Genomic DNA, 12,500 nt, shown 5'->3' on the forward strand with positions numbered 1-12,500 from the left:
CATGGGAGCCTCCGGTCGTCAATAGACCGCCGCACCGGCCTCTGACTGACTCTCAGAATGGACGGAAAGAGCCGGGTAAGCCTTTCAAAAGATTCGACCACGTGCCGAAAACTTTAGACTTCCGTGAGCTCTCCGGCTTGCACCGAGACCCGAAGTCGACGTGCTAAGCACCACGGGACCCCTTTCGCCTGCAGGTCCCGAGCCGCCTTTATTTGCTGTTACGAGCATCGTGTGCCCCATACCTGCGTGACAAGCACCGCAGGGCGGCAGAGCCATCGCACTTAGCCGGGTGGCAGAGGAGGACCAGACTATTCACAGATAGCGGCCCAACGACTCCCAGAGCCGGTCGTGCGGCGCGCGAGGTCTGCTCTCTTCACAAGAGGCTTTATTAGGGAGTGCTAAGGCAAGGTTCTGTGCCCTCCACCCTCATCGCAACACCCATGGGAGCCTCCGGTCGTCAATAGACCGCCGCACCGGCCTCTGACTGACTCTCAGAATGGACGGAAAGAGCCGGGTAAGCCTTTCAAAAGATTCGACCACGTGCCGAAAACTTTAGACTTCCGTGAGCTCTCCGGCTTGCACCGAGACCCGAAGTCGACGTGCTAAGCACCACGGGACCCCTTTCGCCTGCAGGTCCCGAGCCGCCTTTATTTGCTGTTACGAGCATCGTGTGCCCCATACCTGCGTGACAAGCACCGCAGGGCGGCAGAGCCATCGCACTTGGCCGGGTGGCAGAGGAGGACCCGACTATTCACAGATAGCGGCCCAACGACTCCCAGAGCCGGTCGTGCGGTGCGCGAGGTCTGCTCTCTTCACAAGAGGCTTTATTAGGGAGTGCTAAGGCAAGGTTCTGTGCCCTCCACCCTCATCGCAACACCCATGGGAGCCTCCGGTCGTCAATAGACCGCCGCACCGGCCTCTGACTGACTCTCAGAATGGACGGAAAGAGCCGGGTAAGCCTTTCAAAAGATTCGACCACGTGCCGAAAACTTTAGACTTCCGTGAGCTCTCCGGCTTGCACCGAGACCCGAAGTCGACGTGCGAAGCACCACGGGACCCCTTTCGCCTGCAGGTCCCGAGCCGCCTTTATTTGCTGTTACGAGCATCGTGTGCCCCATACCTGCGTGACGAGCACCGCAGGGCGGCAGAGCCATCGCACTTGGCCGGGTGGCAGAGGAGGACCAGACTATTCACAGATAGCGGCCCAACGACTCCCAGAGCCGGTCGTGCGGCGCGCGAGGTCTGCTCTCTTCACAAGAGGCTTTATTAGGGAGTGCTAAGGCAAGGTTCTGTGCCCTCCACCCTCATCGCAACACCCATGGGAGCCTCCGGTCGTCAATAGACCGCCGCACCGGCCTCTGACTGACTCTCAGAATGGACGGAAAGAGCCGGGTAAGCCTTTCAAAAGATTCGACCACGTGCCGAAAACTTTAGACTTCCGTGAGCTCTCCGGCTTGCACCGAGACCCGAAGTCGACGTGCTAAGCACCACGGGACCCCTTTCGCCTGCAGGTCCCGAGCCGCCTTTATTTGCTGTTACGAGCATCGTGTGCCCCATACCTGCGTGACGAGCACCGCAGGGCGGCAGAGCCATCGCACTTGGCCGGGTGGCAGAGGAGGACCAGACTATTCACAGATAGCGGCCCAACGACTCCCAGAGCCGGTCGTGCGGCGCGCGAGGTCTGCTGTCATCACAAGAGGCTTTAGGGAGTGCTCAGGCAAGGGTCAGCCCGCAGCCTTCCTGGCAACACCCAGGGGAACCAGGCCACTCGCGTCTCTCGCCTTCATTTTCGACACGAGCGCCTGCGGAGGGCCACCACCCCCTCCGATTGTCAAGAGACCTCCGCACCGGCCTCTGACTTACTCTCAGAATGGACGGAAAGAGCCGGGTAAGCCTTTGAAAAGATTCGACCACGTGCCGAAAACTTTAGACTTCCGTGAGCTCTCCGGCTTGCACCGAGACCCGAAGTCGACGTGCTTAGCACCACGGGACCCCTTTCGCCTGCAGGTCCCGAGCCGCCTTTTATTTTTGTTACGAGTATCGTGTTCCCCAAACCTGGGTGACGAGCACCGCAGGGCGGCAGAGCCATCGCGCTTGTCCGGGTGGCAGAGGAGGACCAGACTATTCACAAATAGCGGCCCAACGACTCCCAGAGCCGGTCGTGCGGCAGGCGAGGTCTGCTCTCATCACAAGAGGCTTTAGGGAGTGCTCAGGCAACGGTCAGCCCGCAGCCTTCTTGGCAACACCCAAGGGAACCAGGCCACTCGCGTCTCTCGCCTTCATTTTGGACACGAGCGCCTGTGGAGGGACGGCCGGAGTCAACGTGGGGTTTGCCCGCCCTCCAATAGTGTCAAAAGACCGCCGCACAAGTCTCTGACTGACTCTTAGAACAGACAGAAAGAGTTTGTCAAATCTGTCAAAAAATTGACAAAGTGTCAAAAATTCGACTTCCAAGAGCTCTCCGGCATGCACTCATACCTGTCATTAAAGTGCTATGCCCGTGGAACCGTTTTTCGGATGCCTTTCAGAACGGTCCCGCGCCGCCATTTTGTTCTAAAAATCGTGTTCCCATATATCTCCGGGTACCCCGCCAACCTCACTGCGGAAAAACTACAAGTGGCACTGAATGGGTCTGAATTCCAAATTTGACTGCATCGGTCTGGAACTCGGTCCGGTCAAAACCGTTTGGATTTTTCTCGGTCCGGACTTCCGCGACAGACAAAGTTAAAGTTTTCGGGCTGCAGGCACAAAACGACAGCTGGCCATTTGCCGGGCTCAATTCACCCAATTCCTCCGGCACTTCGGAGCACATGTTCGGTGTAAGTTTGCGAATCTTTCCCGATGCTGCAGCATTTTCCTCCGCTGACACTTAGAATATTTTTCACACTTTGCTGAAAATTTTTCTAAGTGTTTTTTTCCAAGTTTTCCTGGTTACTGATTTCTTCTTTTTAAACATTTTTCTAAGTTTTTCTGGTTACTGATTTCTTCTTTTTAAACATTTTTCGCAGTTTGTCTGGTTACTGATTTCTTCTTTTTAAACATTTTTCGCCGTTTTTCTGGTTACTGATTTCTTCTTTTTAAACATTTTTCGCCGTTTTTCTGGTTACTGATTTCTTCTTTTTAAACATTTTTCTAAGTTTTTCTGGTTACTCATTTCTTCTTTTTAAACATTTTTCTAAGTTTTTCTGGTTACTGATTTCTTCTTTTTAAACATTTTTCTAAGTTTTTCTGGTTACTCATTTCTTCTTTTTAAACATTTTTCTAAGTTTTTCTGGTTACTCACTTCTTCTTTTTAAACATTTTTCTAAGTTTTTCTGGTTACTGATTTCTTCTTTTTAAACATTTTTCGCCGTTTTTCTGGTTACTGATTTCTTCTTTTTAAACATTTTTCTAAGTTTTTCTGGTTACTCATTTCTTCTTTTTAAACATTTTTCGCCGTTTTTCTGGTTACTGATTTCTTCTTTTTAAACATTTTTCTAAGTTTTTCTGGTTACTGATTTCTTCTTTTTAAACATTTTTCTAAGTTTTCCTGGTTACTCATTTCTTCTTTTTAAACATTTTTCTAAGTTTTCCTGGTTACTCATTTCTTCTTTTTAAACATTTTTCTAAGTTTTCCTGGTTACTGATTTCTTCTTTTTAAACATTTTTCGCAGTTTTTCTGGTTACTGATTTCTTCTTTTTAAACATTTTTCTAAGTTTTTCTGGTTACTGATTTCTTCTTTTTAAACATTTTTCTAAGTTTTTCTGGTTACTCACTTCTTCTTTTTAAACATTTTTCTAAGTTTTTCTGGTTACTCACTTCTTCTTTTGAAACATTTTTCTAAGTTTTTCTGGTTACTGATTTCTTCTTTTTAAACATTTTTCTAAGTTTTTCTGGTTACTGATTTCTTCTTTTTAAACATTTTTCGCAGTTTGTCTGGTTACTGATTTCTTCTTTTTAAACATTTTTCGCCGTTTTTCTGGTTACTGATTTCTTCTTTTTAAACATTTTTCTAAGTTTTTCTGGTTACTCACTTCTTCTTTTTAAACATTTTTCTAAGTTTTTCTGGTTACTGATTTCTTCTTTTTAAACATTTTTCGCAGTTTTTCTGGTTACTGATTTCTTCTTTTTAAACATTTTTCTAAGTTTTCCTGGTTACTGATTTCTTCTTTTTAAACATTTTTCGCAGTTTTTCTGGTTACTGATTTCTTCTTTTTAAACATTTTTCTAAGTTTTTCTGGTTACTCACTTCTTCTTTTTAAACATTTTTCTAAGTTTTCCTGGTTACTGATTTCTTCTTTTTAAACATTTTTCGCAGTTTGTCTGGTTACTGATTTCTTCTTTTTAAACATTTTTCGCAGTTTTTCTGGTTACTGATTTCTTCTTTTTAAACATTTTTCTAAGTTTTTCTGGTTACTCACTTCTTCTTTTATAACATTTTTCTAAGTTTTCCTGGTTACTGATTTCTTCTTTTTAAACATTTTTCGCAGTTTGTCTGGTTACTGATTTCTTCTTTTTAAACATTTTTCGCAGTTTTTCTGGTTACTGATTTCTTCTTTTTAAACATTTTTCTAAGTTTTTCTGGTTACTCACTTCTTCTTTTATAACATTTTTCTAAGTTTTCCTGGTTACTGATTTCTTCTTTTTAAACATTTTTCTAAGTTTTCCTGGTTACTGATTTCTTCTTTTTAAACATTTTTCTAAGTTTTCCTGGTTACTGATTTCTTCTTTTTAAACATTTTTCTAAGTTTTTCTGGTTACTCATTTCTTCTTTTTAAACATTTTTCGCAGTTTTTCTGGTTACTGATTTCTTCTTTTTAAACATTTTCCTAAGTTTTCCTGGTTACTGATTTCTTCTTTTTAAACATTTTTCTAAGTTTTCCTGGTTACTCATTTCTTCTTTTTGATCATTTTTCTAAGTTTTCCTGGTTACTGATTTCTTCGTTTTGAACATTTTTCTAAGTTTTCCTGGTTACTCACTTCTTCTTTTCAAACATTTTTCATCGTTTTTCTGTTTACTCATTTAGCACTTTCAGGCACTTTCCGATCATTTCCTCGTTCCCGATTTCACCCTTTAAAACGCTTTCGGGCATTTCCCTAAGTTTTGCGGTTCACTCGTTTGGGACTCACTGACACCTTCTCTAGCTTCCCTGCTCACTTTTTTCGTACTGTTGAGAAAATTCGAACCCTTTCCTTAACTATGCCGGTTACTGACTTCACCGCTTCAGACCCTTGTCCCCGTAATGAAAGATACCATTTCCCACCGTGGGAAATGCACGAAAATCGGACTGAACACGGGGGAGGCTCCCCCCTCGAAGGCGAGACCGTCGGCAGAACCGCCGGGTCAAACCCGGCTGAGCTACCCGGCTTACAAGTCTCAAAGTCGGTATGAGCAGTCACGTCCACCCCCATTCCCTTTTGGACCACTTCCCACGGTTCCAAATGCATGAAAATCGGCCTGTACACGGGGGAGGCACCCGCCTCGAAGACGAGACCGTCGGCAGAACCGCCGGGTCAAACCCGGCTGAGCTACCCGGCTCGGAAGCGCCAAAGTCGGGTTGAGCAGTCACATTCACTCCCATCCCCTTTTGGGCAACTTCCCACGGTTGGAAATGCATGGAAATCGGACTGAACACGGGGGAGGCTCCCCCCTCGAAGGCGAGACCGTCGGCAGAACCGCCGGATCAAACCCGGCTGAGCTACCCGGCTTACAAGTCTCAAAGTCGGTATGAGCAGACACGTCCACCCCCATTCCCTTTTGGACCACTTCCCACGGTTCGAAATGCATGAAAATCGGCCTGTATACGGGGGAGGCACCCGCCTCGAAGACGAGACCGTCGGCAGAACCGCCGGGTCAAACCCGGCTGAGCTACCCGGCTCGGAAGCGCCAAAGTCGGGTTGAGCAGTCACATTCACTCCCATCCCCTTTTGGGCAACTTCCCACGGTTGGAAATGCATGGAAATCGGACTGAACACGGGGGAGGCTCCCCCCTCGAAGGCGAGACCGTCGGCAGAACCGCCGGATCAAACCCGGCTGAGCTACCCGGCTTACAAGTCTCAAAGTCGGTATGAGCAGACACGTCCACCCCCATTCCCTTTTGGACCACTTCCCACGGTTCGAAATGCATGAAAATCGGCCTGTATACGGGGGAGGCACCCGCCTCGAAGACGAGACCGTCGGCAGAACCGCCGGGTCAAACCCGGCCGGGCTACCCGGGTTAGAAGCCCTAGAGTCGGGTTGAGCAGTCACAATCACTCCCATCCCCTTTTGAACCTGTTCCCACCGTTGGAAATGCACGAAAATCGGCCTGTACACGGGGGAGGCTCCCCCCTCGAAGGCGAGACCGTCGGCAGAACCGCCGGGTCAAACCCGGCTGAGCTACCCGGCTTACAAGTCTCGAAGTCGGGTTGAGCAGTCACATTCACTCCCATCGACTTTTGGGCAACTTCCCACCGTTGCAAATGCATGAAAATCGGCCTGTACACGGGGGAGGCACCCGCCTCGAAGTCGAGACCGTCGGCAGAACCGCCGGGTCCAACCCGGCTGAGCTACCCGGCTTACAAGTCTCAAAGCCGGGTTGGGCAGTCACGTTCACCCCCATTCCCTTTTGGATCACTTCCCACGGTTCGAAATGCACGAAAACCGGCCTGTACACGGGGGAGGGTCCGCCCTCGAAGGCGAGACCGTCGGCAGAACCGCCGGGTCAAACCTGGCTGAGCTACCCGGCTTACAAGTCTCAAAGTCGGGTTGAGCAGTCACGTTCACTCCCATCGACTTTTAGACCACTTCCCACGGTTCGAAATGCACGAAAATCGGCCTGTACACGGGGGAGGCACCCGCCTCGAAGACGAGACCGTCGGCAGAACCGCCGGGTCAAACCCGGCCGAGCTACCCGGCTTAAAAGTCTCAAAGTCGGTATGAGCAGTCACATTCACCCCCATTCCCTTTTGGACCACTTCCCACGGTTGGAAATGCATGAAAATCGGCCTGGACACGGGGGAGGCTCCCCCCTCGATGACGAGACCGTCGGCAGAACCGCCGGAACAAACCCGGCTGAGCTACCCGGCTTACAAGTCTCAAAGTCGGTATGAGCAGACACGTCCACCCCCATTCCCTTTTGGACCACTTCCCACCGTTGGAAATGCACGAAAATCGGCCTGTACACGGGGGAGGCACCGGCCTCGAAGACGAGACCGTCGGCAGAACCGCCGGGTCAAACCCGGCTGAGCTACCCGGCTTACAAGTCTCAAAGTCGGGTTGAGCAGTCACATTCACTCCCATCGACTTTTGGGCAACTTCCCACGGTTCGAAATGCACAAGATTCGGCCTGAACACGGGGGACGCTCCCCCCTCGAAGGCGAGACCGTCGGCAGACCCGCCGGGTCAAACCCGGCTGAGCTACCCGGCTCGGAAGCGCCAAAGTCGGTATGAGCAGTCACGTTCACTCCCATCCCCTTTTGGACCGCTTCCCACGGTACGAAATGCATGAAAATCGGCCTGTACACGGGGGAGGCACCCGCCTCGAAGACGAGACCGTCGGCAGAACCGCCGGGTCAAACCCGGCTGAGCTACCCGGCTTACAAGTCTCAAAGTCGGTATGAGCAGACACGTCCACCCCCATTCCCTTTTGGACCACTTCCCACGGTTCGAAATGCATGAAAATCGGCCTGTATACGGGGGAGGCACCCGCCTCGAAGACGAGACCGTCGGCAGAACCGCCGGGTCAAACCCGGCTGAGCTACCCGGCTCGGAAGCGCCAAAGTCGGGTTGAGCAGTCACATTCACTCCCATCCCCTTTTGGGCAACTTCCCACGGTTGGAAATGCATGGAAATCGGACTGAACACGGGGGAGGCTCCCCCCTCGAAGGCGAGACCGTCGGCAGAACCGCCGGATCAAACCCGGCTGAGCTACCCGGCTTACAAGTCTCAAAGTCGGTATGAGCAGACACGTCCACCCCCATTCCCTTTTGGACCACTTCCCACGGTTCGAAATGCATGAAAATCGGCCTGTATACGGGGGAGGCACCCGCCTCGAAGACGAGACCGTCGGCAGAACCGCCGGGTCAAACCCGGCCGGGCTACCCGGGTTAGAAGCCCTAGAGTCGGGTTGAGCAGTCACAATCACTCCCATCCCCTTTTGAACCTGTTCCCACCGTTGGAAATGCACGAAAATCGGCCTGTACACGGGGGAGGCTCCCCCCTCGAAGGCGAGACCGTCGGCAGAACCGCCGGGTCAAACCCGGCTGAGCTACCCGGCTTACAAGTCTCGAAGTCGGGTTGAGCAGTCACATTCACTCCCATCGACTTTTGGGCAACTTCCCACCGTTGCAAATGCATGAAAATCGGCCTGTACACGGGGGAGGCACCCGCCTCGAAGTCGAGACCGTCGGCAGAACCGCCGGGTCCAACCCGGCTGAGCTACCCGGCTTACAAGTCTCAAAGCCGGGTTGGGCAGTCACGTTCACCCCCATTCCCTTTTGGATCACTTCCCACGGTTCGAAATGCACGAAAACCGGCCTGTACACGGGGGAGGGTCCGCCCTCGAAGGCGAGACCATCGGCAGAACCGCCGGGTCAAACCTGGCTGAGCTACCCGGCTTACAAGTCTCAAAGTCGGGTTGAGCAGTCACGTTCACTCCCATCGACTTTTAGACCACTTCCCACGGTTCGAAATGCACGAAAATCGGCCTGTACACGGGGGAGGCACCCGCCTCGAAGACGAGACCGTCGGCAGAACCGCCGGGTCAAACCCGGCCGAGCTACCCGGCTTAAAAGTCTCAAAGTCGGTATGAGCAGTCACATTCACCCCCATTCCCTTTTGGACCACTTCCCACGGTTGGAAATGCATGAAAATCGGCCTGGACACGGGGGAGGCTCCCCCCTCGATGACGAGACCGTCGGCAGAACCGCCGGAACAAACCCGGCTGAGCTACCCGGCTTACAAGTCTCAAAGTCGGTATGAGCAGACACGTCCACCCCCATTCCCTTTTGGACCACTTCCCACCGTTGGAAATGCACGAAAATCGGCCTGTACACGGGGGAGGCACCGGCCTCGAAGACGAGACCGTCGGCAGAACCGCCGGATCAAACCCGGCCGAGCTACCCGGGTTAGAAGCCTCAGAGTCGGGTTGAGCCGTCACGTCCACCCCCATTCCCTTTTGGACCACTTCCCACGGTTCGAAATGCACGAAAATCGGCCTGTACACGGGGGAGGGAGCCGCCTCGAAGACGAGACCGTCGGCAGAACCGCCGGTTCAAACCCGGCTGAGCTACCAGGCTCGGAAGCGCCAAAGTCGGGTTGAGCAGTCACATTCACTCCCATCCCCTTTTGGGCAACTTCCCACCGTTGCAAATGCATGAAAATCGGCCTGTACACGGGGGAGGGAGCCGCCTCGAAGACGAGACCGTCGGCAGAACCGCCGGATCAAACCCGGCTGAGCTACCAGGCTCGGAAGCGCCAAAGTCGGTATGAGCAGTCACATTCACTCCCATCCCCTTTTGGGCCACTTCCCACGGTTCGAAATGCACGAAAATCGGACTGAACACGGGGGAGGCTCCCCCCTCCAAAACGAGACCATCGGCAGAATCGACGGGTCAAACCCGGCCGAGCTACCCGGGTTAGAAGCCTCAAAGTCGGGTTGAGCAGTCACGTCCACCCCTATTCCCTTTTGGACCACTTCCCACGGTACGAAATGCATGAAAATCGGCCTGTACACGGGGGAGGCACCCGCCTCGAAGACGAGACCGTCGGCAGAACCGCCGGGTCAAACCCGGCTGAGCTACCCGGCTCGGAAGCGCCAAAGTCGGGTTGAGCAGTCACATTCACTCCCATCGACTTTTGGGCAACTTCCCACGGTTCGAAATGCACAAAATTCGGCCTGAACACGGGGGACGCTCCCCCCTCGAAGGCGAGACCGTCGGCAGAACCGCCGGGTCAAACCCGGCTGAGCTACCCGGGTCGGAAGCGCCAAGGTCGGTATGAGCAGTCACATTCACTCCCATCCCCTTTTGGACCGCTTCCCACGGTTTGAAATGCACGAAAATCGGCCTGTACACGGGGGAGGCTCCGCCCTCGAAGGCGAGACCGACGGCAGAACCGCCGGGTCAAACCCGGCCGGGCTACCCGGGTTAGAAGCCTCAGAGTCGGGTTGAGCAGTCACATTCACCCCCATCCCCTTTTGAACCTCTTCCCACCGTTGGAAATGCACGAAAATCGGCCTGTACACGGGGGAGGCGCCCCTCTCGAAGGCGAGACCGACGGCAGAACCGCCGGGTCAAACCCGGCCGAGCTACCCGGGTTAGAAGCCTCAGAGTCGGGTTGAGCAGTCACATTCACCCCCATCCCCTTATGAACCTCTTCCCACCGTTGGAAATGCACGAAAATCGGCCTGTACACGGGGGAGGCCCCCCTCTCGAAGACGAGACCGTCGGCAGACCCGCCGGATCAAACCCGGCCGAGCTACACGGCTTACAAGTCTCGATGTCGGTATGAGCAGTCACGTCCACCCCCATTCCCTTTTGGACCACTTCCCACGGTACGAAATGCATGAAAATCGGCCTGTACACGGGGGAGGCACCCGCCTCGAAGACGAGACCGTCGGCAGAACCGCCGGGTCAAACCCGGCTGAGCTACCCGGCTCGGAAGCGCCAAAGTCGGGTTGAGCAGTCACATTCACTCCCATCCCCTTTTGGGCCACTTCCCACGGTTCGAAATGCATGAAAATCGGCCTGTACACGGGGGACGCTCCCCCCTCGAAGGCGAGGCCGTCGGCAGAACCGCCGGGTCAAACCCGGCTGAGCTACCCGGGTTAGATGCCTCAAAGTCGGGTTGAGCAGTCACATTCACCCCCATCCCCTTTCGGCCCCCTTCCCACGGTTGGAAATGCATGAAAATCGGCCTGTACACGGTGGGCGCTCCCCCCTCGAAGGTGAGACCTTCGGCAGAACCGCCGGGTCAAATCCTGCCGAGCTACCCGCGTTAGAGGTCTCAATGTCGGCTTCAGCAGTCACATTCAATCCCATTCCCGTTTGGACCTCTTCCCGCCGATGGAAATGCACAAAATTCGGCCTGAACACGCGGGACGCTCCCCCCTCGAAGGCGAGACCGTCGCCAGAACCGCCGGGTCAAATCCGGCTGAGCTACCCGCGTTACAGGTCTCAAAGTCGGGTTGAGCAGTCACGTTCACCCCCATCCCCTTTCGGACCCCTTCCCACGGTTGGAAATGCATGAAAATCGGCCTGTACACGGTGGGCGCTCCCCCCTCGAAGGTGAGACCTTCGGCAGAACCGCCGGGTCAAATCCGGCCGAGCTACCCGCGTTAGAGGTCTCAATGTCGGCTTCAGCAGTCACATTCAATCCCATTCCCGTTTGGACCTCTTCCCGCCGATGGAAATGCACAAAATTCGGCCTGAACACGCGGGAGGCTCCCCCCTCGAAGGTGAGACCTTCGGCAGAACCGCCGGGTCAAATCCGGCCGAGCTACCCGCGTTAGAGGTCTCAATGTCGGCTTCAGCAGTCACATTCAATCCCATTCCCGTTTGGACCTCTTCCCGCCGATGGAAATGCACAAAATTCGGCCTGAACACGCGGGACGCTCCCCCCTCGAAGGCGAGACCGTCGCCAGAACCGCCGGGTCAAATCCGGCCGAGCTACCCGCGTTAGAGGTCTCAATGTCGGCTTCAGCAGTCACATTCAATCCCATTCCCTTTTGGAACACTTCCCGCCGTTAACAATGCACGATATTCGGCCTGAACACGCGGGACGCTCCCCCCTCGAAGGTGAGACCTTCGGCAGAACCGCCGGGTCAAATCCTGCCGAGCTACCCGCGTTAGAGGTCTCAATGTCGGCTTCAGCAGTCACATTCAATCCCATTCCCGTTTGGACCTCTTCCCGCCGATGGAAATGCACAAAATTCGGCCTGAACACGCGGGGCGCTCCCCCCTCGAAGGCGAGACCGTCGCCAGAACCGCCGGGTCAAATCCGGCTGAGCTACCCGCGTTACAGGTCTCAAAGTCGGCTTCAGCAGTCACATTCAATCCCATTCCCTTTTGGAACACTTCCCGCCGTTAACAATGCACGATATTCGGACTGAACACGGGGGCCGGTCCGCCCTCGAAGTCAACACCGTCCGCAGAACCGCCGGGGCAAATCCGGCTGAGCTACCCCGCCCCCGAACACTCAAAGTCCCTCTGAAGCCTTGCATTCGCCTCCTTGGAAAATTGACGTCAAACATTACCAAAATCGGGGGCACGAGCACTAAAGCTAAGTCTCACCCTTTCCCTATCCCTAACCAGGAACCGAACGCCCACCCTCAGCCTCACACCAACGCCGGTGCCACTCCAGACAGACACACCCTTCAAAACCACACCCATCCGGCCATGCAACTCAAAAAGGGTCCAAATTCAGAAACACCCCCTTCAAAAGGCACTCCATCCTCGGCCACACCACCGGGACATGCTCCCCTCGGCGATAATTAAGCCCCCACCACTATTTGAAGCCAACCGCAGCCGCAACTCGAAC

Source organism: Chiloscyllium punctatum, unplaced genomic scaffold (assembly GCF_047496795.1).
Source record: "Chiloscyllium punctatum isolate Juve2018m unplaced genomic scaffold, sChiPun1.3 scaffold_734, whole genome shotgun sequence".
NCBI classification, from domain to species: Eukaryota; Metazoa; Chordata; class Chondrichthyes; order Orectolobiformes; family Hemiscylliidae; genus Chiloscyllium; species Chiloscyllium punctatum.